The sequence below is a fragment of the Nannobrachium achirus genome, assembly GCF_963921795.1.
Source record: "Nannobrachium achirus genome assembly, chromosome: 9".
NCBI lineage: Eukaryota > Metazoa > Chordata > Actinopteri > Myctophiformes > Myctophidae > Nannobrachium > Nannobrachium achirus.
Window position 1 is genome coordinate 30912782 of NC_137818.1, and position 4995 is coordinate 30917776.

The following is a 4995-nucleotide window of genomic DNA, read 5'->3' on the forward strand; positions in this document are numbered from 1 at the left end:
AACATCCATTTTGTTACTGGACATGCTTGCGTGCGTGCGTGCGTGCGTGCGTGCGTGCGTGCGTGTGCACATGCGTGCGTGCATCTATGAGTGCGTTTGTGTGCAGGTTTGCATGTGTGGTGTGTGAATGTCACTCAAAGGTGGCTTGATAAGAAAAACATGAAAAGTTATTTATGATAACAACCTTCGTGAAAAAAAGAGGTCATTCCTTGAATCTCATCTCACGCCACCGTCACACTGGGTGCAGCAGCCCTTCCTCCCCACACAGGCCTTCGCCGCCTCGGTTTTTCTACCTTTCCACATACAACCAGCAGTGGGGCTGCTGCTGGCTCTCCATTGTCCAGGCCTTGATACTGACAAGGTTGACATCAGAGGAGAGCTCTGACACCGGGTGAGTTAGGGCTGCCAGCTGTTAGCAATCAAGTCTATTTTGTAGTCAGGGACACACGGACCCCCAGGGCCAAAGCAGCAACGAGCCGAACCCCTCACCCCCCCCCCCCCCCCCCCCCCCCCCCACACACACACACACACACACACACACACACACACACACACACCACCCCTCCCTGCCCTACAACCTCAAAGCCCCCCGGTCCCAGAGATAGCTGGCACAGCTGTATTGGTTCCAGATGTTGCAGGCCTCCAGTAAGGACGTTTTACCTAAAAGGACCCTGGAAATTATGACAGAGCAGCGTGGGGCCTATCATGAGAGCAGCAAACAACAATGTAATAAACATGAAACTAAAGAATGTTGTTCAAGGAGTTGCATAATACATTTCACATAATATTGGAGCAGTCAGACAAGACTGCAACCCAAACAATGTTTGCCTGACTGTTGTTGATGATTTTGTGCTCATATGATCAGGTTCATCTGACAAAATACAAAGAATATATAGACCCTATAATAAATAAAACTGCGTTTAAATAATCAAAGGTAAATAGGAAGTGGGGAAAAAAGAAAGGACATTTTTGGAAGTGGCTTTTTCCTTTCAACTATTGGCTCGGACATGAGTACAAGAATATCACCTTTATTAATAAATCTGAAACTCATAATGTGCTGCAAAGGCAACTCAGATTAATCTATCAATGGTGGCCTACAGGCGAGGAAAGAACTGAATCATGTTGTGTGTCCATAAAGAAAACAAAAAACTATTTGTAATCTCAAACAAGATGAGATAATTGTTCAGTTAAATCTCTTCAAACTATTTTAAAGTATGTGATCAAATTATTGCCTGCTTGTAGCTGTTAGCATTATTTGGAGCAGGCCAATGTTAGACAGATCAGTCAGAGGTGTACAGGAAATTGGTTTTGACAGGTGGAATGTCTTGACAAAAATAGTCTTCTCTTCCCCCTTTCACAAAGTCATTTATATATCTAAACAATAATGATTCCTTAAGATTGCATGTATTAGCCTAAATTAAAAATGGATTTCCCAAAATGTTGTTTCCATATTAAAAATAAGCAAAAAGTTAATAGGAAACAATAACAAAAAAGCCCACACAAATGCTGATCGAAACTCAGAACACGAGCAAACCAAACAAAATACAAAAAGAAAAGTAGGTTGCCTGCATGCATAGGCTTACACTGAATATAGACCGAGCATGGATTCACTTGAAATTACGGAGAATTTAGTAGGCTATTTTACATTGGGCTTTTTGATGAATGATTATTATGATTCTATACTAGAAAATGAATGGAGAAGGGTGAAGTCACACTGATGATGATCTGGCCCTATAGTGTATTGGACACCGCCTCTCATAATATTTCAGTGAGCCTACACCCCCCTCTTGTGGTCAGTAGGCCTATTAAAAGTGGTCTTAGAAACTTTAACAACCTGCATGCATGTAGGTCAACTGAAGCCAAGGTAGAATACTTTATTAATAGTTTGCAAACAGTAGGTCTACTAGTAGCCTACTAAAGTGGCGCGAGAATACAATAAAAGGATAACACAAAAAGCCCTGGCCTGGGGGCTTAATTCTATTTCTATTATTAAAGCAGGTACAAACCAGCATCGAAGTCTTCTGAAGACGCATATTTTGGACTGAAATCAGTCAAGTGGAGAACTCAACTGGATAAAGATTTGGGTAACTTATTATTATTACTAGAAGCTGGGCCGCCCAGCGTCTAGTCGGCGACCTGGCCAACTCAGAACAATGTAAATAGGGAATGAATGCCCCGCCCTTTAATGCAAACCCCATTATACCTGTTTTCATAGGACCCGTTTTGACCATCTGTCTGCCTGTGTCCATTTATGCCCATATATGGAGATATCTGTATCTGTCTGTTTGTCTGTCTGTCGGCGTCCATTTTATGTCCATATATGGAGATCAGTGCAGTTCTAGTTCTGGGTCCATTTTATGCCCATATATGGAGATATCTGTCTATCTGCGTCCATTTTATGCCCATATATGGAGATCTTTGACCATCTGTTTGCCTCTGTCCATTTATGTCCATATATGGAGATATCTGTATCTGTCTGTCTGCAATCCATTTTATGCCCATATATGGGGGCATTCATTTTATGCCCATATATGGAGAACGCGCGTGCCCGTGGGACGAACGGTTCTCGAGATACGCGGATTACATACATACATACACACTCACAGAGATTTTTTGTTGACTCATGTGGCGTACGTGATGTCAGAGCCTTTTATGAAGTGATGTCACAATGAGTCAGCGCTTGCGCCGATTTCCTCCGGAACAGCCTGATGTCAACAATCAGCTCCGCATAAGGATATTTCGAACGTTTCGGGCCGGTTTCGGAAAACCACGCGTCGGGTCGGGTCGAGGCCCGGCACTGCACTCCGTGCCGCGGCGGGGAACGCGCGTGCCGAATCTGAAGCCGGTGGGACGAACGGTTCTCGAGATACGCGGATTACAGACAGACAGACAGACAGACAGACACACACGCAGAGACTTCTCGCATTTATAGATAGATTAGGCTATTGTTGTTATAAATAATAATAATAACAACAATAATATAATTAGTTTTCTTTTTTTCAGTAGGTTAGTTTGAATGGTTACGTTACTTTGACCGTGTGTTGACCTGTAAAATTCATAAATCTTTCAAGCCTAAGGATAGGACGTCTCGGAGCCTTTACTGTAAATTACGTAGCCTACAGCAAGTGTAAACTAGCTAGGCCTACTTACTGGCAGTGGAAATCATTTAGTGGACGGATATTTATGGCTCACGTGTCATAACTCGGTCACTCACAGACAAAAGCAAAAAAAAAAAAAAGCAAAAAAAAAAGATCAGTGAGAAGTAAAGGTCAAGTTCTGTTTTTTCTTTTCAAAATTGCCCTGAAATCTATCAGGAGACCAAAAGGGGAGGTTATTGCGACAGAGGGTCGCAGTTTACCATGATAAATGTCACAGCTTGTCTCTGTCTGTCTGTCTGTCTGTCTGTCTGTCTGTCTGTCTGTGTGTCAATACACATTTTTACAGTCTATGGGTTGGTTCCCTTGTCACTGTGACATCACAGGTTATATCATCACAGGTGATATCACAGCCTATATGTAAAAGTCCATATGGGTATTCCCCAGAATCCCTTTTATGCCCATATGAAGATCCCAGATGTCATATATCACTGCTTGGCCAGATGGCCAAGACATGGCCCATATCTGTGTGGCTGGTTCAGATAGGGATCTCCATGTATGGGCATAAAATATATTGTAGGCCATGGATACATATTATTAATAAATGATAAAATAAAATAAAAAGTCCATATATGGGCATTCCCAGAAACAAAATCCCTTTTATGCCCATATATGGAGATTTCTGATGTCATCAATCCCAGGCCCTAACTGGGCCAAGAGCCTGCTTTACTCTGATTTACACCCTACCTTCCCCGAAAACGTTAATATTAAGTCCATATATGTATATGGATAATAAAGGATAAAATAAATAAAATGTCCATATACAGTATGGACATTCCCAGATGATGCCCTGTTAGGGTACCCCTTATGCCCATATATGGAGATCCCCAGGCATCAAACCCAGGCCCTAACTCGCCAAGGCCCTGCTTGGCTTTACTAATTAACATACGGTGTATGCCCATATATGGAGATCCCTGTCCCAATGTCATCAATATTAAGGACATATCTGGGAATGCTCTAAGGGGTCCTTAACCTGAAAACGTTGAAGACCCCTGGTCTATAGCCTATACTGTAGCCTACTAAACCAGTAAAACTCCCTAAATCGGGAGATAAGCGACTGTCAGGTCGCTGGTCGCATAGGCCTACACTAACTCGGGCAATGGCAGCCAATCAGGAGGGAAAAATGGGACAGATCCATGTTGATGACATGACTGTTAGAGACTCAGATACTGTATACCGCTTTGTGTGATTTTAGGACAAAATCTCTAGGAGCAGTGTCCCAAAGTGTGTCTTGCAAGAATCGGCCTCATGGTGGCGCTAGAAGAGGGCCATGTGAGAAATGATGAGGGTTGTGGGTTGGCAGCCAAGGAGTATGCAAAGTGGCAGAGATATGAGTAGGGCAAAAGTGTGATGTGACAGACAGACAGACAGACAGACAGACAGACAGACAGACAGACAGACAGACAGACAGACAGACAGACGGTAGATGTTTTGATAGTAACTGCGACCTGCCGATCGCAATTGATTGATTGAATACTTTATTAGTAGTTTGCATAGGAAAAGTTGGCCCATAGGACAGTATCCTACAGTTCTGGTCTACTAGGATTAAAGACCACAAGAAAGCGCAATGGCTTGTTTGCATTGGGGGGTACTTTTGAACTCAATTCATGATGGAAATAATTATAATGATAACAACCTGCAGACTGCAGGCCAACTTGTTCCAGCGCTGCTCCCGTACGGTGCATACAATAGGCCAGACCAGGAGGAGTCTCCCCGCGTGTGTGAACTTGAACATGAAGCGCAGGAAATGGGCTGCACTCTCCAAAGACGGGGGCGGCGGGGTTTACCGTAATCGTAATAGGGAAGTAATGTATTCTAGTCCTGTGCTGTCGTAGAGAAA